We start from the raw sequence: 26,174 nt of genomic DNA, 5'->3' as shown, positions 1-26,174 counted from the left end.
CAACTGACAATGATCCTTGAGGACATTGATATTAATTATAATATAACATAAAATATTCTCATTATTTCCCCAAGAGACACGATTAAGTAATGCTTGAGTACTTACTGACTTAATTCAAAGAAATTATACATATTTTAAGGTGTGGCGAAAGCCAATTTTTGTTCTGTGTCCACACTGTGAGGTCTTTGGCTGTATGCCACATAGCTCATGATTGGATGGTAGGTTGGGAGTGTATTATCTATACTGACAATAGATACCAGAATTATTATGGAATGGCACATCATACCCACTGGTTGCACCCTGGCCTAGTGCTATTATCTAGGTGCTATCTTTAAGAGGTCAGGTCCGGAAACTGAAAAACTAGCACATCTTCTATTACTATGTTCCATTACAATCTCGTATTTGCCATGCCCCTCCACCGCTCTCCAAAAAAATTTCAAACGTATTACAAGTCTAGAAGGAAAGGAAAGAGGGGCACCTGGGTGGCTTAGTTGGTTAAGTGTCCAACCTCGGCTCAGGTCGTGAGCTCACAGTCTGTGAGTTCGAGCCCCGCATTGGGTTCTGTGCTGACAGCTGGAGCCTGCTTCAGATTCTGTCTCCCTCTCTCTCTGCTCCTCCCCACTCATGCTCTGTCTCTCTGTCTTAAAAATAAAATTTAAAAATTTTTTTAAAAAGGAAAGGAAAGATAATTTTGTTTTTTGTGGCCCAAAGATTCTGAGGTATTCAGCTCAAGGGGAAAGAGCTATGAGATAAAGAAGAAAGAAAGAAAGAAAGAAAGAAAGAAAGAAAGAAAGAAAGAAAGGGAGGGGGAGAGAGAGAAGAGTTCCATATGGCATGTGAGGAGAGGAGGGGAGTTAAGGATTGAGAAGAAAGAAGAAGGACCTGGCAGTTTAATAACCTTTTCCAGCAATGGATTTATAGAAGTTAGTGGTGCTTCAAGAAAATAAAGTAGTGTGCCTGATGCCTTTTGAAACAGGAGTCTGTTCTCAGCTTTTCATCTTCTATGCCTCCGTTATATGTAAATTGGGTTTCATGGCATATTAGAGCTGTGAAGATAATTTAATATGCCAAAATGCGTTATGGATCATTTGTGCATCAACTCTGCAGTTTAAACAGCAGTCACTGAATCGGAACTCAAAACTTCCCTTGCCAAATCACAGAGAACTTGAGGATGAACTCAAATGAGCGCAGCACCTGTGTCTGAAGAGAGCCACCGCCTTCCTCCACCTGTTCCAGGTACATACCGCAAATGGTGGGTGTGCTTACTTGTTTCCATTACAATAATGCAAGACTAAGAAGAAGAATTGTCTTCATGCAGTGTTGTCAATAGAGTTCCTAATTCTCTTACTGTGTCATCTTTGCCTGGTCATCAGAAACAGAAGTTAAGATGAAATGCAGCACCTTAGGGCGCCTGGGTGGCGCAGTCAGTTAAGCGTCCGACTTCAGCCAGGTCACGATCTCACGGTCCGTGAGTTCGAGCCCCGCGTCAGGCTCTGGGCTGATGGCTCGGAGCCTGGAGCCTGTTTCCGATTCTGTGTCTCCCTCTCTCTCTGCCCCTCCCCCGTTCATGCTCTGTCTCTCTGTGTCCCAAAAATAAATAAACGTTGAAAAAAAAAAAAAAAGAAATGCAGCACCTAATTACACTAACCTTTTCAAAAGTAACCTGCTAGAAAATAATTATTCCTGGAGAGCAGGTCCATCTGACTAAGCAGAGTGCTCCTGGTTTCTCCGTATTATCAGCCACGTCTGCTTTTTGAGCAATCTCAGTTGAAGAATAAGCAAATCATCATCCTTGTCGTCGTCGTCATCACTTGTGATTATTTTAAAAGAAATTCTTTAAAGGCTAGACTTTCAGGGATCATTTCTACAGTTTGTTAAAATGAATTCTTTAGTCCTCTCTTTTTAGAAATGTTTCTTGTCGAAATAACTGGTTTCAATTAGAGAGAAAAACACTACACTCTGCCTACTCCACAGATGTTTTTGTAAACAGAAGGTGTAGCCCCTTCTGTGGCTCTGTCTCAAGTTCTGTATCAAAGGCTGGATTTGTTATATAAGGCGGAAAGACAGGGAGTGTTTGATCTCCAGTTTTCTTTTTTAGTTTTAATATCTATACTCACATAAAGTTGGTTTGAAATATCCCATGCAAATGATCGCAAAAAAACCCTCAAAGATTGTGGATGAAACACGGTTTTAGCAACTAAGTTCATTTCATGAGATGAACTGTCCCTTGTCTTGGCTAATTATGTAAGGCCATTTGTACAAACTCACTTTTACGTTATTGTCCCATTAATTCGAAGATCTTTTATTATACATCATGCTCTGCTTCTATACTCCGAACTCTCACTTTAACCTATCACGTTCACACGAATGAAGGAACCACGGTGACAAGGACGGACTTGGGCAATGTATGGGCTGGGACCACAAAGGAATGTTTCTCCTACACATTCGTCTCACTTGTGCTCACTGGCCACATAGTTAGAGAAGTAGTCAGAAGCTGACTAAGTCACACACAGACCTCTTGAACATATGACCACAACCTGAAGGGAGAAGATGACTTTAGGCGGATAGCTATAGGGTTGATTCAGGGTTTCTTATATGCACAGAAAAACTCAGGTCCCAAAGTTATGGCTGCCCTTATGGTTATCAGCTCCTTAGCTACTCAGCTAGTGATGGTGGCGATACGTTTGTCCTTGGTGAGGTTTTGAATGATTTCTTCTGGGGCCATTTTGAAACATGAAATCACAGTAGCCAGGATATGAAAATTACACATGCTGTAGGTTGGTGTGGGGACAGATGTTGGAAAGTCTTCATGCGGCCCAGTGCCATAGAACTTCCAGTGTTGATGAACGTGTTCTCTATCTACATTTAATATAGTAGCTACTAGCCACGTGTAGGCATTGAGCATTTAAAGGTGCTAGCATGACTGAAGAACTGAACTTGAAATGCCATTTGATTTTAATTTAAATGTATGTTGCTACCTGTGGCTAGTGGCTACTGTACTATACAGTCTAGTTCTAGATATCTTCCTTTTTCTTTGGATGCTTATTCACTTTTTCACAAATATCATCTTGCCTTGGACCGTTATAACTCACCACGCTCTTCCAGAGAACAAAATATGGCAAATGCTCCCAAATTTATTTTGGAAATATATCCGCTAGAGCATTTCTGCAGTATTTGAGCTACTAGTTAATGAATGAACTATATACACTGGTTGAATAAAGCTAATGATAGCTGTTGCGGATGGATTCCAACACGTTTAAATAATATAGCTGGTCTTACTCTGACCGCCTTTGAATTCTGAGTTCTGTGTCCTTAGCTATCCTGTCTGAGCTCTATCCTGAACTGCAGGATTAATTCATGTAATTCTCATTAGCCTCAGTGCGAGTTACCTGTGGAAATCTTCTAAGCAACAATGAGGGAAGTGGCCTCCTTGCCTTTTCTGGTTTTTGGCTAACCTGTATTGTTAAGAAACCCCTCATGCATTGTGCCACACCCGTGCTGATGGAAATCACAGGTTCAGGAGGTGAGGCTAGGCAAATTCTGTGTGGTAAAGTTGGGTTAGCTTCTTCATTCCTTGACTTGACATTTGTGTCTGGTAATATTCCTCTTAAAAAGCTCTAATGGACTGCTGTTCTGAGCCTGCAGAGGATTTCTTCAATTCTCAATTAAATGTTAGGCAACATGCTGTTATAACCGCTGTGGTCATAAGCACGAATATTTAGCAAATGTCCTTTTTGGTGGTTGTGTCAAATCATGCCCATGACAATTACAATTTAAAAATTAGGAACTGATAGGATTAAATCATAAACATAAGTGTTAACAGACTTTGCTCCACATGACATATGTGATTTTTGTTTACCTGATGCTTCCATGTCCCACATGAGTGAAGGGCGGGAGTTCTTGGTTTCCAGACACCTTTGGTCGCAGACCCCGAGTCACGTGATGCAAGATCAGCATATAGAGGAAGGGGTGGATTTTTAGAAGCATTCAAATGGTTGGTCCAATAAAAGACAATAAATGGAATAGAACATGAAAGAATTAGATTCACATTCTGTGAGGGATGGGTTTCTGCATTGTTCCAGGCCCAGAGAGAAAGCGTGGATTCTTCTCTCTTCCCAAAGCAACTCATCTAGCCTTCTGCTTTGACAAACTCTTTATCTCCTTAATCTTAGGAGCCCAAAGACTTTCTAATTTCCACATTTTCTTGAAGATCTTCTTTCTTCATAGCTTTTCTGGGGTCCAAACATACTTGCCAAACTTTCTGCATTCAATTCTCCCCAATCATTTTCTACTATGTCCTTGGTCTCTCTCCTGGTGAACTGGAACTAGATCAAGTTGTGGCAATTTCTGTAGTTGGTTTTTGAAACCATTCCTCTGCCTGATTAGATTATTTTTTCCAGATGGTAAATGTTATTCCAACAGTGCTATGGGCAGAAGAAAAGACAGAGCCATCCATTTAGGATATTAATTCTACTGACAAATTCTTCATGTTGTTATGACAGAGTAGGGACTGAGTCACTCTTTTCAGTGGATATTGACCTTTAGGGGAAATCACATGCACAGTGGAGTACAAAAGGTGGGAAGATGAGATCAGTGTGCTCTCACCTGCCTTGGTCATCAGGGTTAAAGGAGAGTGAAATTGGTAAAGTTAGTTTCCTCTAAGTTCTCCTTTTCTACCCAAGAGAAACTTTCCTTGTCTCCACTTAGCAGCCATTGTCTGCAAATACAGAATTGACTCATTCTTTGAGCCCACTTGGGCTGCTATAACAGAATATCATAGACTAGATGGCTTACAGAAAGGAAAAATTTTTTCTCACCATTCTGGAGGCTGGGAATCTAAGATCAGGGCACCTGCAGATTTGCTGTCTGGTGAGAAATCCTAGTTCCCACTAGAAATCCATCCCCACTTCTTGGTTCATATCCTTACATGGCACTGTGTCCTCATATGGCAGAAGGAATGAGGGAACTCTCTGGGGTCTCTTTTATATGGGCACTCATTTTATTTATGAGGCCTTGACCCTCACAGTCTAATCACTTCCCAAAGACTCTAACTTCTAATAACCATTCCTTTGGGGATGGTTTCAACTTATAAATTTGGGAAGGACACAAACTTTTAGTCTATAGCACTAACTTTACTGGGTATTAGGTGGGTCTGGAGAAGTTTCTTCCACCTGCCGCCAACGGGTCATGACTAGTCTTCCTGCTTACCCCACTCAGCTCTGTCTGCCTTAAGAGGCAGAATTATCTCACCTCAAGAGGTGGTAGGCATTATCTGACTTACCGGCTAGCAAAAATATTGTTTGGAAGGGGATAACAATCTTTGATCACCGAGGCATAATGCAAATGCTACCCTCTTAGAACAGGCTCTCTTCTACGAATTCCACAATGTCAAAGAGGTCACTTCACAAACAAACCTGTGAAGCTCTAAAGAAGAGAGCTAAAGGGATTTTCTTCTGCCAAAATAATACACAAGCCTTTTACCTCTGCCTTCTTGGGAATCACACCTTCTGTAGGGAATTTTCCATTTCCAGGGCTTTTCTTCTGCCACGCTGAGAGGAGCTGGCCACAGCGGGAGAAAGGCAGCAACACAAGTAGAGCTGTGGGAGAGAGATCCGGGTGCAAGCAGGCCTGTAGAATCTCACAGGCCACACCGTGCAGGTTGTAAGGCACTTACTTCACCTACACGTAGGGTCGCCTCCATCCAAACAGAGGCAACTGCATTAAAAATTGAAAGCAACAAAAATTGAATGCATCATGTCAACTCAGGCCTCGGGCACGAGTTATTCAGCTTGCTAAGTCAATTCCATCTGACTTAATCTGCCTTTCGAAGGCAGTGGACAGTGAGAGGAGCAGTCTGAGTACTTTTCTCATTTTATCTGCTTGTGCTGCTCTTTGGAGTCCTTCCAAAACGTCTGCAGGTTGGGTGCTAAAAGACCCCAAAATGAGTCCCCCAGAATAAGCATGATCTCAGCACATCACGCTGTCTGCACGCTCGCTTTCTCATCAGGTTATCCTATCCCTCTTTGAGGACAGATCAGAATATCCTGGTTTTTCTTGTTGCCCTATCTTATTACTTGCAAATGGCAATCTAATTTATTGTCTCCCAAACACCATGCATTCCTTAGCTATCTCATTTTTTCTGATTTATTTATCTTCATCTCCCCCCCCCCCCAGATTTTATTCATTTCCATTTTCCTTAAAGTACTTCATTATGTTATCTCCTTATTTAGAGCCTCTTTGGATTGAGGGAAGCAGGAAGATGCAGAGGACAGCAATAGCTTCGTGACATTATTTGGAGGGTAATTTTTATGCTGTTAATGAATCCCTAGATAACCTCTGGAAAGTCAGTGAGCCTCTTTCAGTCAGAATTTCTTCACCTTGAAAAAATGAGAAAAGAACAATGCACCCCCTGAGGTGACCATGGGGAATAACACAAAATGAAATCAGGGGCACCTGGTTAAGCTTACAAATTCTGCTCAGGTCATGATCTCACAGTTTGTGGGTTTGAGCCCCGCATTGGGCTCCATGCTGACACTTCAGAGCCTGGAGCCTGCTTCGGATTCTGTGTCTCCCTCTTTTTGCCCCTCCCAGGCTTGCGCTCTCTTGTTCTCGTTCTCCCTCTCAAAAATAAACAAGCATTAAAAAAAAAAAGAAATTGGGGCGCCTGGGTGGCGCAGTCGGTCAAGCGTCCGACTTCAGCCAGGTCACGATCTCGCGCTCCGTGAGTTCGAGCCCCGCGTCAGGCTCTGGGCTGATGGCTCAGAGCCTGGAGCCTGCTTCCGATTCTGTGTCTCCCTCTCTCTCTGCCCCTCCCCCGTTCATGCTCTGTCTCTCTCTGTCCCAAAAATAAATAAACGTTGAAAAAAAAATTAAAAAAAGAAATTAATAAAGTGAAAGTGATTTACAAATAAGTATTTGTGAAGATCACAGGAATCTGTTCCCTTGCAGATCAATTGCAATCTCTCTTGTTTTGGAACATGACCATTTCTACAGGGTGGAGTGGGAGAGACCTTTAAATTTGTTAAGAAGTTCATTTCTTTGATGCTTTGTGGCCATAATGCCCATAAGGAAGGTCATAATAGCACCTTCGACAAAATCAACTGTTTTCATTTGTACCTTAATTATAGTCAGGACTGATTTAATGATTGGAGCATGCTGATAAAGTTTCTAATCCTACCACAAAGTACCTCCCTGATTCAGATGTGAAAATAATCTAAATCCTCACCTTAGAAATGTTGTTCCTTTAGGCCTTAAAGGCTTTTGGTTCTTTAGTAATCCTCAAACTCAATGATAATAAATAAATATATATACACATATATACTTAATATATATTAATATGTGTTACTTTATTTATGTACATATCTCATCTATATCATATATATCACATACATATACATCATATGTAACGTATGTAAACTCTCATATGTCTATTATCTTTCTTACATATGTATAAGTAAATACACAACAAACATACATATGAAAGATAATGCTTTATGGATTATTGTCAAGTAACTAAGACACACCAAGACTAGAGAAGTTGAGGAATTAAAAAGAAGGTAAGAGGTCAATAAATAGCTTGCCTACATTATAGTTTTGCCATGGATTCAATTTATTAAAAATGATTTTTAATATTTAAGTGGACTAAGATTTCTAGGAAAATTATGAATGTAATACAGATAGTTCCTGCATACTCAGTTTCCCCTAACATCGTACAATAATATGGTATATTTGTTACAATGAATGAATCAATAATGATGCATTATCATTAACTAAGCCCACTGCAAACATCACACTTCATAGTGAAAAGCTAAAAGATGAGGAACAAGACAAGGATACCTGCTCTCCACATTTTCATTTATACAGTGCAGGACATCCTACCCAGAGCAGCAAGGCCAGAAAAAGAAATACAACACATCAGAATCAGAAAGGAAAAGTACAATAGTCTCTATTTGCAGATGACATAATACTGTACGTGGAAAACTCTAAAGACTCCACCAAAACAGAACTAATAAATGAATTCAGTAAAGTTGCAGGATACAAAATCAATATACAAAAAGTAGTGAGTTTCTTATTCTAACATCAAACTATCAGAAAGGGAAGTTAATAGAACAGTTCCATTAATAGTTGCATCAAAAAGAATAAAATGCCCAGGAATAAATTTAACCAAGGAAGTGAAAACTCTGTACACTGAAAACTATACAACATTGATGAAAGAAATTGAAGACACAAATAAATGGAAAAATATTCTGTGCTCATTTGAAGGAATTAATACACCATATACTAAAATCAATTAAAAATGGATTAAAGGCTTAAATTTAAGATCTGAAATTCCTAGAACAAAACATAGGAGGTAAGCTCCTTGACATCTGACTTGGAAATGAATTTTTTGGATTTTACACCAAAAGCAAAGGCAACAAAAGCAAAACTAAACAAATGGGACCATATCAAACTAAAAAGTATCTGTGCAGCAAAGGAAACCATTAGCAAAATGAAAAGGCGACTTACCGAATGGGAGAAAATATTTGCAAATTATGCATCTGATAAGGGATTAATATTTAAAATATATAAAGAACTGACACAATTCAACATCAAAAAACCAATCTGATTAAAAAATGGGCAGAGGAACCGAATACACGTTTCCAGAGAAGACATACAAATGGTCAACAGGACATGAAAAGGTGCCCAATATCTCTAGTCATCAAGGAAATGAAAATAAAAATCACCACGAGATAGCACCTCACACCTGGCTTTCATCAAGAATAGCTCTCATCAAGAAGACAGGCGATAACAAGTGTTGGCAAGGATATGGAGAAGAACAGATACACTGTTGAAGGCAATGCAAATTTGTTCAGCGATTATGGAAAACAGTATGGAGGTTCCTCGAAAAATTATATACAGAAACACATTTTTATCCAGCTAGTCTACTCCTGTGTATATATCCAAAGAAATGAAAACAGGCTTTCAAAAATATATCTGCAATCCCATGTTTATTGCAGCATTATTCACAGTAGCCGGGATGTGGAAACAACATAAGTGTTTGTCAATGGTAAGTGAATAAAGAAGATGTGGCATATATATATGCATGCCACATCTTCTTTATACACACACACACACACACACACACACACACACACACTGGAATATTATTCAGCCATGAGAAGGAAGAAAATCCTGCCATTTGTGACAACGTGGATGGACTTTGAGGGCATGATGCTAAGTGAAATAAGCCAGATAGAGAAAAACGAATACTCCGTGATGTCATTTATATGTGGAATATTAAAAAAAGCGGGGGGGGCTCCTGGGTGGCTCAGTTGGTTTAGCATCCAACTCTTGGTTTTGGCTCTGGTCATGATCTCACAGTCATGGGATTAAGGCCCCACATCAGATTCCACGCTGAACACAGAGCCTGCTTGGGATTCTCTCTCTCCCTCTCTCTCTGTCCCTCCATCACTTGCTCTCTCTCTCTCTCAAAATAATTATATATATTTTTACACCCAAGCTCATACAAAGAGAGTAGAAAAGTAGTTGCCAGTAGGCTGAGGAAGCAAAATAGGGAGAAGTTGGTAAGAAGGTATGAACTTCCAGCTGTAAGATGAGTGAAGTCTGAGGATTCAATATATAACATAGTTGATAGCATACTATATCACTGAAATTTACTGAGAGTAGAACTTAAATGTTCTGATAGAAAAAAAAAAAAAAAGATAGAGGTGCCTGGGTGGCTCGGTTGGTTGAGCATCCAACTCTTGATTTCAGCTCAGGTCATGATCTCACGGTTCGTGAGTTTGAGCCCCACATCAGGTTCCGAACTGGCGGTGCTTGGGATTCTCCCCCTCTCCCTCTCTCTGTCCTTCCTGTGCACACATACATACTCAAATAAATAAACTTAAAAAAATAAAGATAAATTTGTGAGGTGACAGATATGTTAATTAACTAGGAGAATCCTTTCACAATGTTCATGTATATCAAACCACAATGTATAAGTATCTTACCATGTTGTCATTTTTACCTCAATAAAGCTAAAATACAAAATATATTCCATGCTTACTTTGGATTTTCTTAGTTTTTACCTAGTGTCTTTTTCTGTTCTATGATCCCATCAAGCATACCATATTACGTTTATTCACACTGACTCCTTAGGCTCCTCTTGATTATAATATTTCTCATATTTTTCTTTTTTTTTTTGATGACTTGGACAATTTTGAGGTGTACTAATCAGTATTTTGTAGAATTGGTGTTGGTCTGTTGTTGTTTTTTTTTTCTAATTCAACTGGAGTTATGGGTCTGTGGGGAGGAAAACCACACAGATAAAGTGACATTCTCATCATATTGTATCATACCAAGGGTACATACCATCAACATGACTTATGGTCAAGGGGACTGTATCAAATTGGAGAGGTAAATGTCCCTCTATAATAGGCAGCTGCTATGGAGCTCCATCTGATGGCTACTCTATGGGAATTCTGCTCAGTGTTGCTTGATCTTGATTTTTCAACAGAGGCTAAAAATCTCAATGTTTATGGGAAATATCCAACTTTTAAAGATCGATAACCAATTCAGATTTAAAACACAACGGTTCCATACTTGTATGGGCCAAGTAAAATGTCTGTGGGCCAACGTTAGTCTATGGTCATTGGTTTGTAAACTCTTTTGTAAATAGATGGTCATCATTAAAGTTTTTAAAACAAGAAAGAAGCATTACCAGATCTGGTTCAGTTTATTTCATCCTTTACAAATTATTTCTATTAGTGGTAGGAGTGAAAGAGATGGGCGGAACATAACTGGAGAGCCATTGTTCTATCACTACAAGGGATAATAAAGACTTGAGCCAAGCTATGGGTAAAGGGATTTGGAGAAGGTGATGGCTTTGGAGACATTTTAGAGATAAAACTATGAGGATTGGTAACACATTGGGTTTACCCAGTGGAGGCGAGGAAGACATCAAAGATAATGCCAAAGTTTCTGATTTGGGAGACTAAAGCAATAAAATGGCATGGTTCAAGGAAGAAATATAGGGGAAAACTAGGTTTGTAGGAGTAGATAGAGGTCTCCGAGTTCCCCAGTTGGATACATTGAATGAGCAGCTGGAAACACAAATCAGTATTTGCAAAGAAAGATCTAGGCCAGAAATCTAGGTCAGAGTGTGTCTTCAAAATGCAGGTGATAGCTGCAATCGTAGCAGGGTATAAGAGTACATATAAAACAATGAGAAAAGTACATAGCCCTTCATATAGGTGGGTACAGAGAAAAGGGAGCCAGTAAAAGATGACATTAAAGATGCACCTTTTTCATTCAACCCTTTCTCTCCATTGTCATGTGTTACAGGGTTTAAGAGTGCATACTTGGAGCTTTCACATTTGCTTCCTACTTTATCATCCACCTATTGCATTACCCTTTGGTTTCTGGCCTCCATGCCTCTGTGCCTTTGAACATCTACTCTCACCCAGAGACCCCCTTCCATCTTACCATGCAGAAGACAACATATTCCTTGTCTTCTTTCCTTTCCGATAATTTATTTTCTCTCTTTGCTTGGTTTTATTTTTTTTTTACAACCTCTCTTTGGGTGGAGAACTGTGTTCCAACCTGTGGTTTGCTCTTTACAGGCTGTGTGGTTTTGGACAAGTATCTTAACTTCACTGAGTTTCAATATAGCTATCTGCAAAGTGGAGATAATCTCTACTTCCTGGTGTGGCTACGAGCATGAAAAGCTTTAACAGCAAACTACCCATTCCTGTGCCTGGTCCTGAGCATGCATTCAGTAAATGAAGACTCACTCGTAACTCTCACTGCTCTTCCTAATCCCTTACCATTTTGTTTGCATCTCTCTGTTGTCACTGGCTAGATACATTCTTACTGCTTTCTTCCTACTGTAGTTCAAGCTCTTTGAGGACTAAGAATGGAATGTATCTGAATTTATATTTGAGCCCTTTTCCTAGAACAGAGTGTGGTGCAGTAAATAACTGAAAATATCTGTATATGTAAACACCTGCAAATAAATATCTCAATAATTATCTGGAGCATGGTAGGTCCTGACAGATAATATCAAAGGAATGAAAACGGATTATGATTTTTAAAACTCTATTCTAGGAGTGCCTGCGTGGCTCAGTCAGTTAAGCGTCCAACTCTTGGTTTTGGCTCAGGTCATGATCTCATGGTTCTGTGAGCTCGAGCCCAGCATCAAGGTCTGCACTGGCAGTGCAGCCTCTACTTGTATTCTCGATCTCTCTCTCTCACGCACAATAAATAAACTTTAAAAGTAAAAGTAGGGGCACCCGGGTGGCTCAGTCAGTCACGCGTCCCACTTTGGTTCAGGTCATGATCTCACAGTTTGTGAGTTCCAGCCCCACATCTGCTGCTCGGCCCCCCCATCGACTGTCAGCACAAAGCCCTCTTCAGATCCTCTGTTCCTCTGTCTCTGTTCCTCCCCTGCTTGCACCCACCCTCCCCCACCCCATCAAAATAAATAAATATTGAAAACGAGAATAAGAAGGGAAAAAAAGTAAACTCGATTCTAATGTAGAGAAAGTCCAGGGAAAGGAAATCATCGTAGCCTGATTGTATGAATCACAAGTAACAGTTTAAATTCTAAGCCTTTGGGGTTCTAGCATATCACCAAGGGCTGTGCTCCTTTCTGAGGTAAAATATTAATCCATGCTATCACTGGAAGGAGCAGCACCCTAACCGACTGACCGGGTAACCAGTCTAAAATCCTGCCTCCTCGGCACTCGTGGTCGGGAGGAACATGAATCGCAAGAGCCTGGCACTGGGGCCAGCATGGACTCAGGATCTGTTTTCCTCAGCCCCCACCTGAAGTGCTGCTCCAAATCACGTTTCCCAAACTGCCTGCCCCCCCCCCCATGTTTCCTTTGGATTCCATTCACTTCCATAAAGGCAAAGAATGAAACAGAACTATGCCCATTGAAAGAAAATTGGTGTCAGGATAGAAGAGGCAGCAGTGGACTGGTAGAGAAAACACCAAGGGGAAAAGCAAACGAGACGGACTGTGGTCTTGGTTCTGCAATATTTTAACTCCGTGACTGCAGAGCACGCTGCGAACATCTCTGAGTCTCAGTTTCCTCGTCTATAAAATGGGGACACTAATGAATTTTGGGCTGTCTTCCCAAGATTCTTTCTAGATCAGGGCAAGCAATGGGAACTATTTGAAAAAGTGAGCTTCTTTCTGAGTCTTCAGTGGGTCAATAAAAAAAAACAATGAAAAGAGGGGCGCTCTGGGGCAGTGGGGTGGCTAAGTCGGTTAAGCAACCGGCTCTTAATTTTGGCTCGCTCAGGTCATGATCTCCCAGTTCGTGAGTTCCAGCCCCACATCGCAAGGCTCTTATGCTGATGGCAGGGAACCTGCTTGGGATTCTCTCTCTCCCGCTCTCTCTCTCTCTGCCCCTCCCCTGCTCAGGCTCTCTCTCTCTCTCTCAAAATAAATAAATAAACTTTAACAAAAATGAATTTAAAAGGGAGTGCTCCATCCAGAAATGAATAATGATGGACTGTCACACAGGAAAGGGGTTTGCTGGGTTCTCACGGGTAAATCTAGTATTTATTTGATCTTTGATAGTTGCAGAGGAAATTCTTTCACCTGTCTGGAATATCCCTCACAAGTACTTACTTCAAAGGGTCTCAGTTTTGGGGTGTCTGCATTATTCCTTGGAGATACCTTCTTGACCCCAGTCTTTCGGACGGCATTACGTATCAGTTGCTTCTGTATACCCACAGATTCTCAAGAAATGAGTTTGGCACCATTTAAGCTTGCATATAAAGCATAAGTGTAAGAATCTCGGAAAATAATCTGTCAGTTGTATGTAATAATCGTCTTAAATAAGCAGTCCGAGGCTTATCTAAAGCTCGCCCGAGCTAAACAAAGAAAGCAGTCAGCAGAGCCTCAGACGCTGAACTCTGAACCCTGGTCGGACCTTGCACTGGGCAGCCTGGTAACAGGAAGGCAGCAGGACACACTTTGAACCAGGGGTTCTAAGGCTGCGGTGGGGTTATAGACAGGGTGACAGCTGCATTTTGCAGCCTGAACTTTGTACCTAGACACAGGGGCATTTAATCTCCATAACAGGCACTTTGTTTCATTACTTATTAACAGCTCCTCCCTGAGTAAAGTTCTTTGTTAATGGAGCTTTAAAATCCGATCCCTCTCCCCTCGATTCCTGCCACGGGGATGGGCATTTCTGCTTGTTTGCACTCCCCGCCCTGCACAGGGGCTGATCTTTCCACAGGGATGCCTTTTCCTCTGTTCAGAATGGGCCCCGTGGAGGTGCCACTTTGCCATTACTGCTCCGAGGGCCGCACGCTGCAATCTGGCTTCTATTCGGAGCCGGTAACCATAGTCCCGGTGCCGTTCAATGTCACACCAGGCAATGACTGGTGTCACTTCACCTCTTCCTCCCATAGCACCTCTTTTTCCTCTTTGCTCTTTTTGTCCCTTCTTTTTCCCCTCCCACCCCCCCTCCCAGCCCCCACTTCTCATTCCTTTCTGCACGTTCAGCCGCTCAGTGGCACTAAAGTGAAATAATGGTGACCCTGTCACATACATCATTTCCCCTGCCAGGGTAGTCAAGCCATGTTTTGTTGCAGCTGGAAGTCAAGGCGATTGAAGTGCACATTCAAGTATCCTCCTTCTCCAATAAACACGTTTGTACTTAACTGCGCCGCACCGGTGACTGATACCCAGTAAGCTTGAAGGCTTAGCTATTTAAAAAGAGGCCCTAGACTCCAGAAAAGGGAAAGTGAGGTTGTTAGGGAGGCAAGCATTAATTAGTCTCCACAAAATAAATACCAGTTCTACTGAAAATGCTCAGACTTCCATGCCCGCAAACCAGAGACTATATAGACTGTCTCAATTGCCACATTTTGTTCAATACGGATCAATAAATAAGCTTTGGTTTCTGGGACCCAGGAGGCAATGACCACAGGCTATTCATTTAGTAACTAACAAGAACCGAGGAGCCCCCTGAAGCTTCGCTGGAGGGTTGGGGGACTGGGGGGGGGGGTGAAGAAATTAACCTTTCACCACTTGGCTACTTTGTCTATTTTGGGAGTAGCTGAGCTTGGTTCAGACAATAATTCACTCTCTTCTCGTTTTTCTTTTTATGTTTAAAAATGCCTGTGTGTCTAGCTCTCATTCACAGAAGGGTCAGCACTGGAGTCAGCCCTGTCTGGGCACCATGCATCAAAACCTGCCCATCCTCCCTGCCCTTCCTCACTCCCCCAACCACACACAACCCCTCCAGGGTGGTTCCACCCCACTCGCCTGCCTGTTTCAGTCCCCAGCCATCAAGTCCCTTGATGCCTAAACTGCTTGGCCAAGATGGTTTTGAAAGCCAGAGTCTATGTTTACACATCCCTGCCTTACTGTTCTCTAGTTTTCCCCGAGTTTTTACCTCCTCTCCTCACTCTCTCTCTCCCCTTCTCTTTTCTTCCCTTCACTCTTTTTTTTTTTTTTTTTCCTTAGCTTGTTCAAACACATACTCATCGCTGGAACACAAGTGACAACGTCCTGGAGCTGGTCTGGCTTTTCTATGCGCATTACCCTCCCTCATCCCTACTATATTTTTGCAAGCCTGTGGTGCCATAGGGCTGTGACCCAGTCATTTATCCTGGTATCTGGATTTGGATTATTTATAAGAAAAGAAAGGAAATTAAAAACAAAGAGAACTCCTTTGGAAACACTGAGCCTCCAGCTTTTACGTCCGGTGTCATCCCTGGGTGATCCACAGACCCTACATCTCTCATTTTCTGGACTTGGCTTTCCGTGTACCATCCGTGTCACAAGCGGGATGGCAGGAGTTGCACTGTCCCACATCAACAAGGTTTTGGTACTGAAATGCTGCACTCTGGGACCTGGGGGCTTGCTCCTTCCTGCAGCATTCTGTCTGCTCACTACTTTGTTCTTGGAGCACTCCAGCACCCGCAGCTGGCTCTCCAAGGGCCCCTCCCAAGGCCCTGGATTAGGACTGCACCTGTTTGGGATTTACTCAATCTGAAAAATAGTAGGACTCCTCAAGAACACCTAATTACCTTTGCTCTGAGAGCAATGTAGTCAGATGCTTCGGCAGCACACTTAGGACAGTCAGGGTCGGCCTCCAAGTTCAGTCCAATTATCATAGACAAACCACCAATTATCCCAAATAGAACACAGCAATTGAACCTTGATTTATATCCCCTCCACATTCCCCTACCTGCCTCTCAATCCCAGAATCTTGCCACCTGCACAGGCAGGAAGGTTTAACAAAGTACAAGCAAAGGTTATTGTAGTTTACATAGCTGACAGCTATAAAATACAAGACAAAATTAGTCTGACTTTATATCCTCTCTAACAATCCAAGCTTAAAGATGGGAGACATGAAGCTTATTGAATTTGCCTTTCCCTCCTTTTGAGTAAAGAGGAATGGCGAAGCAAACATGATTATCCCATTTGGCTCCTAGTTCCTGACCAACGATTGAGAATTTACAAACTAGTATGAGTTCAGTATTTCATGGAAGTCCTATGTAACAACGACTCCCCCCGTCCATATCCTTTAGCTCGTCTCCCATGCACGGGCACTCACAAGAGCACAGGAAAGAAGAAAGGGGGAGAGCAGACAGTAATCTTGCTGTAGATGAGAAGGAGCGCTGGACAAGATCAGCAAAAGAGGACAAGTGTCTGTACCAGGATCTCTACCAACTGCCCGAGTGACAGAGACTTGCACTAACACTCGGAGTGATAATTATTTTTACCTATAAAATGATGCTTTGGAGGATGCAGCCACTGGTTCCCAGACTGAAAAGTTAAAGGAAAAAGTGAAGAAAAGGAAACTAAAAGGACCAACACATTGCCACACTGAAAGCAGGAAGGTCATAAAGAGAGGGAAAGAACATTCTCCAAGAGGGATGCTATTGGTTTGCTTTCTCTGAGACATCACGCCAGTCTCTCCTGTAATTTCCAAACGAATCCCCTTTCCCTTCATCATGTTCAGATTCCTTTTATAGAGAAAGTGCACTGATACCATAAGAAAAAAAAAAAAAAAAAGAAAAAAACAGGAATGGAGGGTAGTGGTAAATTTCCCTAGCATTAAACCATTCACAGTACAAGTAACTATGGCTTCACATCATCAATCAACTCCACAGCCCCGTAGTCTCCACCCGTAATTTCTTCCTTGTGCTAATTTCGCATTTATCTTTGGCATAAATTAAGGTTAACTGCCTTTGCTTATCCAAAGAGAGTTGCTCTGGGTGGGAAAAAAAAGAATAATGTATCATCTAAAAGGTCATCTAGGTGCTGGTTCTCAAGACCAGTGCATGCAGGAATGCCTAGTTACTGGTTATCGTCTTTTACATTAGTTACCCTACTCCTAAAAACAACACTCCAAAATCATTTGATCTGAAAGATGCAAACTTCACATATAATTTCTCATCTCTAGCTACCTTCATCCCTTATCTATTTCAAGCTGCTTTTCAGATTCTCACTTTAAAAAAATTGTTTTAATGTTTATTTTTCAGAGAGAGAGAGAGAGAGAGAATGAGCGAGGGAGGGGCAGAGAGAGGCGGAGACACAGAATCTGAAGCAGGCTCCAGGCTCTGAGCTGTCAGCACAGAGCATGACGCGGGCCTCAAACTACGAACCATGAGATCATGACCTGAGCCCAAGTTGGACACTTACCTGAATGAACCCCCCAGGTGCCCCTCCCATCCTCACTTTTAAGCTATCTATTTCCTTTTCAGTCACTTCTTTTATTTCTGAAGTCAACATAAAGGTGGAAAATAGCTCCATTTCCTTTCATGCTTCCTTTCTGCACTTCAAGTCTTTGAAACACTTATTTACTGGCATAATTCTCAACATAGTTTTTCATCTTTCCGGATGTAGGTTTCAGTTCTCTGTCCATTGCTGATAGACAGTACTTTCCCTGAGATCTGTCCATCCATCTTGTAGTAGCAACAGTCCTTTGGTTCAGGCTTCACCTATTATATTCCTTAAGGGTCCAAAGAAGTTAGCAAAAACATATTAGCTTTGGGTTGTTTTGGTCTGAGAGGAAAGAGGAAAGAAAATCTGGACCATTGACCTACTTACTCTGCAGAACCTCTACAGGGAAAGAAGAAAGGAGTCCAGAGTCCCCAAAAAGAAAAGACATTTGCCATTTATTAGGCACATATATATAGCAGGCACTATGCTAGGCTACAGAATTTCTACGTATATTTCTACCTGGGGATAGAAAGCTGAGCCAGAAATCTGCACAGAACATACAACATGTACCAGAATTAGAGATTTAGCCAAGAACCAACCCAATCTAAACTTTTTTTTCCTGGCCCTCAAATTCCTCCACAAATGAGCTTCAATGACCCTTCCAAATTTACTGTCCATTGTTATGCATAATGTACCCTCCCCTCAAGCCACACCATCACATTTTTCTGTGCTTATTCTCTTTTATGGTGGAAAATGTCATCTTTGGAGTCAGCTGGATCTAATGGTCCCGATTCTGTCATTAGCCAGCTGTGACATTTTTGAGCCTCAGGCATTTCATCTTTAAAATGGGGCTAACGATTCTTTGCAGATTTCAGGTAATTTAATGTTGAGGCTTAGAAATGTGCATAAAGGACTTGGCTTCTAGCTGGCATTCGGGAGCCATCCAGTGATCTGTTACTATGTTGTTACTATGATTAATATTGAATGCTTCTCCACCCCCATCATCTTCCACATTGTCCTCATCAATCAACAGTGTAATAGTCAAGTTTTCTTTGAAGACGTTTCACTCCTGGTTCAAATCTATAGATTTATTTTCTTCAAATATTTCATATTTGACTATACACTCATAGATCTAGTTTAAATCCTTTAAATCTTCAGGAATCTTAAATTCCTTGAATGCACTGGCCAAATCTTTTGGGTTTCTGCTGAGCCCGAGCTTTCAATAATGGGCAGTAAACACTTGTTGAATTTTAACCTGTTAGTGTTTGTACTTCGTGAGCTTCTGAGGATCCAGCACCACATTTCACAATATGAAGTCACAGACAGCATGCTATAAGCTCTTAATTTTAAAGGAGGTAAAATTATATAATGAAGTTACCATAAAATTATAACATTGAAGGGGCGCGTGGTTGGTTCTGTCAGTTGAGCGTCGACTTCGGCTCAGGTCATGATCTCAAGGTTCCTGAGTTCAAGCCCCACATCAGGCTTGATGCTGTCAGCTTGGAGCCCACTTCGGATCCTCTGTCCCCCTCTTTCTCTGCCCTTCTCCTGCTGGTGCTCACTCTCTCTCTCAAAAATAGATAAGCAATTATAAATAAATAAATAAATAAATAAATAAATAGGTATGTATGTATGTATGTATGTATAACATGGCAATATAATAGCTCTGATAAGATATGTTTAAAAATACAATATATGGGTTCACATGTTCTAAGAACTTTCCAAACCTGGGATTCAAGTATGCTGGGAACACACTTCAGTATCCCCTTTAACAAAGCAAAAAGCCCTATGATTAACATAAACGAAAAATGCTCCCTGTACCTGTTTTCCTCTTAAGTTCTCACCAAAATGAAATAAATCAACAGAATGTTCTGGGAGCTGGCCCTATATATAAATAATCTGTGGTTTGCCTTTGGTTCAATGTACTGATTTACCCAGCACATGCGAGATTATAAATTACCTTGGTAAAATAGAGGTGAACAGTTTGAAGTGATGACTACATTACACAGTATAAAGAAGGATCTAGAAATATTTTTGTTTCTACTATGAGGCTCTTAAGAAAACTTAAGGGGCGGTGACATGTAAAATCCAGAATGCAGATAAATCTTCACTCACCTGCTCAGAGATTAGCAAACCTTCCTCCCTGAACTTTACAAGTTTGATCCACACCCAAGAAACACACACCCTTCTCTGCCCCTGGGATCTGCCCCAACAGCTTTCTTACCCAGGACAGGCTATAAGAAATTCTTTTGTTCCTCTTTATGTGAATCACTTTGTCTCACCATTTCCTGAATTTTTTCAGGAGTTACTTCAATAGGTTATTTTTAGGAGCACGTTGGAAGTTGCTGGTAGTTATTACATTATCTACAAAGCTCAGAGTCAAAACCTAAAGGGCAAAATTTCCCTCTGGTGCCAATCAACTTTCTAATCTATGTAACCAAATTTCTATTAGTCATTGGGACTATTTCCTTTCACAATATTTTGAGTTTTTTCAAGTCTTTGTTAACCGTTCTATCTACATATCCTTTGCCACAGGTCCAGTTGGGAGGGGGGTAGTTTGGAGGATTGGAAAATCTCAAACTTCTCTAACGTATAAAGAAATGTGTGTAAAAAATGCATTGCAGAGATAAGAATGTAACCCTCTGAGTGAGAAAACCTTTACCCAAGATCGTCAAGTAATCAGGAAAGTCAAGTATGTCCACATATGATTGGTTTGTCTCGTCTGGTTGGCTTGATATCTGTCTCGAGTGTCTCGTGACATAAAAATGCTACGTATCTAGAAGCATCATCTACATTTGGAGGGTCTATTCTGGGTAAAAAGAAAGGGCAATGGACTGAATCAACCCTTCAATCAATGAGTATTATTCAGCGCCTACTGTTCTAAGCAGGCAAAGCAATGCACGCTTGACCCGAGGAACATCCAGACCAACGTAACACCCTGTGCCCACAGAAGCAGTTGCGACTAACAAAAAGAACACACGCCTAGGGGTGCCTGGGTGACTCCATTGGTTAAGCTTCCAACTTCAGCTCAGGTCACGATCTCATGGTTCGTGGGTTTGAGGCCCACATCAGGCTCTCTGCTGTCAGCACAGAGCCCGCTTCAGATCCTCTGTCCCCCTCTCTCTCTGCCCCTCTCTGCTCCCTCCCCCTCTCAGAATTAAATTAACATTAAAAAAATCTTTTTAAGGAAAAAAAAATAATACACACCTAAAATGTGATCATACACCAAAGATACGGATGGACACACTGCACAATCAGCTTCTGGTCTCAGGTCCAGCTTCTTAGGAAAGACATTTAACTTCTTTAGGTCTCAACGTTTTTGTTTTCTTTCTTTTTTTTTGTTTGTTGTTTTTTTTTTTTTTTGTTTTTTTCTTGCGAAAGTTAAGAACACAGTGAAGAGGTCTTTCAGATTTTCTTGAGATCTGAAATTCCACAATTTTATGAAACAGAATACAAGACAGTATATAATAAATGCTAAAACGTTGGGGTACTTACAACTGAAAGTTAGACTCAGGAATTTTAATCCTGGTTTATCATTAATCAAGGAAGATCAGACACACCAAAGCCTGACTGAACTCATGCTCTCGTGGCTGTGTATGATCTTTGGGAAACCCGATGAAATGACGAATGTGGTAATGGTATCTATTTCTGCCACTGGGAAGTCAGAACTGGGCCTCACCCCATCATTTTCTATTTCACTGCTACATTCCCATCACATTGGTTTTTTTCTGTTCCTAGAACACAGAAATCCTCATTTCCACCATGCTAGACAGAATGATGGTTTCTCAAAGATATCCACATCTTCAATTCTCTTACGTGGCAAAAGAGACTTTGCTGGTGTGACTAAATTAAGAATGTAGGTGGGGAGATTATCCTGGATTATCTGGGTGGGCCAGATGTGTAATTGCAACACTCCTTATACGTAAAAGAGGGAGGCAGGAAAGTTGGATTCAGAGAGATTTGAAGATGTTACCTTGCTGATTTTGAAGATGGAAGGCAGGACATAAGCCAAGGAATGTAGGTGGCCTCTAGAAGCTGGGAAAGGTAAAAAAAAAAAAAAAAAAAAAAAAAAAAAAAAAAAAAAAAGAAAAAAAAAGAAAAAAGAAAAAAAAAATCTCCCCTAGAGCTTTTGATAGGAAAGCAGACCTACCACACCTTAATCTTAATCTTAGCCGGGTGAAACCATGTTGGATTTTTGACATCTAGAACTACAAGATGATAAATTTGTGTTGTTCTAAGCCACTAGGTTTGTGATAATTTGCTAGAGCAGTCATAGGAAACTAATGCACCCACCTTACGGCCGCCCTACTAGCTGTTTACAGTACGTAGAACGCCCTTTCTCTGGAATCTTTACATGGCTGGGTCCTGTTTGTCACTCTTGTCTCAACCTGTATGTCACCTTGGCCATAGAATCTAAGGAGTCACCCAGGCCTTCATCTAATTCTCTGCATTTTTCTGGGGTTTTGTTCATTGACTGTTTCCTTCTAAGTTCAGCTTCATGAGAACAGGGAGCTTATCTGTCTCAGTCACGACCCCATTTATAATATTTAAAATAGTGTCTACACTTTATCAGTATTTGTTGAGTATAGGATTTAGGGGACCCAGTAAGGGTTTTGCATCCGAATGTCACAGAAAGTTTTAGGACATAAACAAAGGGGCCACAACACATATATTTTCATTATCTTTAGTTATTGCAAAAGCCATCTGTTACCTCCAATGAAAAACCCAGCCTCTTCCCTCCATTTTGATTCTCTTTCCCTATTTCCACCGGTCTCACAGAGAAAAGTCGGGAAAATATGAGAGTGGTCTGGACATCTCCCAAAAATAAACTCTGGCATAAGGATGGTAGGTACTATGTCTAAAGGTCTCTGGGTTCTTAAGGAATAAAGGACAGTATATAAATGTTAAAATACTAGAGTTTCTTTAAATGGAAATTTTCATTTTTATTTGTCTGTTTGATAACTGCACAACATTGCCACCCCAGCAAAATTCTGTTGCAGCAAAAAGAAGAGTGTTCCCCCCGCCCCGCCTTGAAATTTGTTAAAATGACATTTCCCTTGGGTTGCATTTCCTCAGACCTGTGCAAAAACATCTCCTCCCAAGATAGAAAGCAGTGCGCAGCTGTAACCCTGGGAAGCATAATGCTGTGCTCGGAATATCAGATTTTTAAATCTACCAAAGCTGGAAAAGAGATTAAGAGTTAAGGCTGAAAGTCTGTCTTTAATGTGCTCTATTATGCACCAGGCATTACAGTTAATATGTCCCTTCAGATTTTGATGCCCTACTTTTCTGGGCTTACAGATGCGGCAGTACACATTAAGGATCGCGGTTCAGCAAAGATTATGAATTTCTTTGCCTCCATTGATTGACCTCATACCCCTAATGTTATGGTGCTATTTTGTCGTGTGTGAGGAGGAACGATCTGGGTGGTGAAGAAATGGTGAGAGAAATGGAGCAAGAGAAATACTTCTGTGTGTGTGTGTGTGTGTGTGTGTGTGTGTGTATGTGTATCTCACCAAAAATAATACATCATCAAAAGGGGGAAGAGAAGATAGACTTTTCAAAAAAAATTGCCCCCTGTGTCTCAGCCATACGTTCATTTTTTGATTGTTTTTCAGTATTTTAGGAGTATTTTCTCTTTAATTGCATTTGAAGTTTCTAATGGAGGTCTTTAGGCCTTTGCTTTTATTTTTCCTCTGACCAGAATTTGCAAACTGGCAGCGACAGTACAGTTGGTGTGTATAGACATGTTTTGTTTGGCTCCACCTTTCTTATTTTTTTCCTTAATTGGAATACTTTTAGGCAGATACATCCATCCACTCTGGTTTCAATAGATTCCAGCACTCGCTATTCTCTTGCCTCTGGTTGCTTCACATAATTACTTTCCAGATCTTCTTGGACCCAATGCAAGAGACCCTGATCTAGTCTATATCAGATTCATACGTGCATCTTGAAACATCTAACTCTATATGCCTCCATATGTAAGTGCTAGACTGTTTAGTTTGTTGTTCCTATTAAGTAAGAATATGACTCATAAATATGGCAACCTAATTTTTTTCACTAGCCAATCAAAATTCCTTCTGATTTAGGAATTTAGGTAGTGGAAAAGTCTTACAAATTTCAAATTCAAATCACAAATAGGTTTAATAACATCTTGTCTCTTTTCCTGAAAAAGATTTAGGATGGCGATGAGATGTACTTGTAAAGATCCATGACGAATTGCTTTTATTCAAAAGCACCAAATAACATAAAGTCAGGATTCTCTTGGAAATTCTTGACCACATTGATACCGTGTGCTTGGCAGAAGTTGGGCATGAAAGACTGTTGTTTGGTGAACTTTGTCAGAAATGCAGTTTCCAAGTGGGAGACAGATGTTCCATTTTCGAAGCCTTTGACGCTATTGACAGACATAAGATTTCACACTGGGCCAGAGAAGACTGGGAATCCATGTAGCAGTGATCAGCATACCTCTGCTTCTAAAGTGAGTCTAACTGGGCGGAGGAGCCCACGAGAGATGATGCTTAGTAGAAAGTGCCGAGTGGAAATTAGAAGAGCAGGTGGAGAAGGTGGAGCAGGTGTTGAGGCCTGTGTGGTAACTACCAACCAGGGCAAAGTCAGCAGTGACTTGTATATATGGGAAGGAGAAGAGGAAGTGCCTTTGGAAGAGCCAGAAAAGTCTGAAGAAACACACAATGCCCTTTCTTTGGAGTCCGGTTATTTTCTCTTTTTCCATTTCACATCCAGTTAATTCACTCCCCAGTTCAAAGTTCAAGAAATGGTGGGATATACATTTTAGGTCAAGCCAGGTCCAAGCCACTATCATCTCTTGTCTGAACTTGCAAAGGTCTTCTCCAGCAGCAGCCAGAGATGGTTTTTAAGAAAGAAAATAGAGGCACCCCTGGGTGGTGCAGTCGGTTTAGAGTCCAACTCTTGATGTTGGCTCAGGTCATGATCTCACAGTTAGTGAGTTTGAGCCAGGCCTTGGGCTTTGCATTGATGGCGTGGAGCCTGCTTGGGATCCTGTCTGTCCTTCTCTCTGTCCCTCCCCCCATGTGTGTGCTCTCCCTCTCTTCTTTCTCTTTCCCAAAATAAGTAAACTTTTTAAAAAGGAAGAGGGGCGCCGGGGTGGCGCAGTCGGTTAAGCGTCCGACTTCAGCCAGGTCACGATCTCGCGGTCCGCGAGTTCGAGCCCCGCGTCGGGCTCTGGGCTGATGGCTCAGAGCCTGGAGCCTGTTTCCGATGCTGTGTCTCCCTCTCTCTGCCCCTCCCCCGTTCATGCTCTGTCTCTCTCTGTCCCAAAAATAAATAAACGTTGGAAAAAAATAAAATAAAAATAAAAAAAAAAAAAGGAAGAAACAAAGTAGAACCACATCACACCTTTTCTTTTTTTTTTTTTTAATTTTTTTTTTCAACGTTTATTTATTTTTGGGACAGAGAGAGACAGAGCATGAACGGGGGAGGGGCAGAGAGAGGGAGACACAGCATCGGAAACAGGCTCCAGGCTCTGAGCCATCAGCCCAGAGCCCGACGCGGGGCTCGAACTCGCGGACCGCGAGATCGTGACCTGGCTGAAGTCGGACGCTTAACCGACTGCGCCACCCAGGCGCCCAACATCACACCTTTTCTTACAACCCTCCAATGGATTCTCCTTATTCTTATGATAAAGCACAACTTTTAACCTGCCTTTCAGGATCCTATGTGATGGGCTATCTTCCCGAGGGTTTCTCCAGGTTGGCTCTACTGACTTTTTAGCTGAATAGTTCCTTGTGAGCAGGTTGTCCTCTACACTGTAGGATGTTTAGCAGAGTTCTTGGCCTCTACCCACTAGACGCCAGTAAGTACTGGCATCTAGCCATCTACCCACAACTCCCCCCAGCTGTGACAACCAAAAACATCACCAAACATTACCAGATATCTGCCCCTGACTGAGAGCAACTGATCTATCTGGACCATGCCATGACTCTATGTTAATTCTGCATTACACGCCCGTGCCTCCGAAGCACTACCACCAGTCTCCTCTTCTCCAGCCATACTGTCTGTCTTTCATCTTGTCAAATGCATTCTTCCACCACCTCTTAGTGTCCTCAAGTTACCGTAACAAACAACATGGAGTAGGAGCCTCAAACAACGTTTATTTCTCATAGTCTGGAGGCTGGGACACCCAACATCAAGGTGCCAGCCAATACAGTTCCTGATGAGAGTTCTCTTCCTGGCTTGCAGATAGCTACCTTCTTTATGTGTAGAGAAGAGAGTGGGGGGGGGGGGGGGGGGGAGAGAGAGAGAGAGGGAAAGAGAAAGAGAGAGAGGGACCTCTGTTTTCTCTTCCTCTTCTTATAAGGACACCAATCCCATCACTAGAGTACCATTCTCATGATCTCATCTATTCTTAATCGTCCCCCAAAGGCCCCACCTCCAAATACCATCACATTGAGGCCTAGGGCTTCAACATATGAATTTGGGGGGGACACAAACATTCAGTTCGTAACACGCAATTTTT

The sequence above is a fragment of the Lynx canadensis genome, chromosome C2 (genome assembly GCF_007474595.2).
Source record: "Lynx canadensis isolate LIC74 chromosome C2, mLynCan4.pri.v2, whole genome shotgun sequence".
NCBI classification, from domain to species: Eukaryota; Metazoa; Chordata; class Mammalia; order Carnivora; family Felidae; genus Lynx; species Lynx canadensis.
This window is presented reverse-complemented; position numbering follows the sequence as displayed.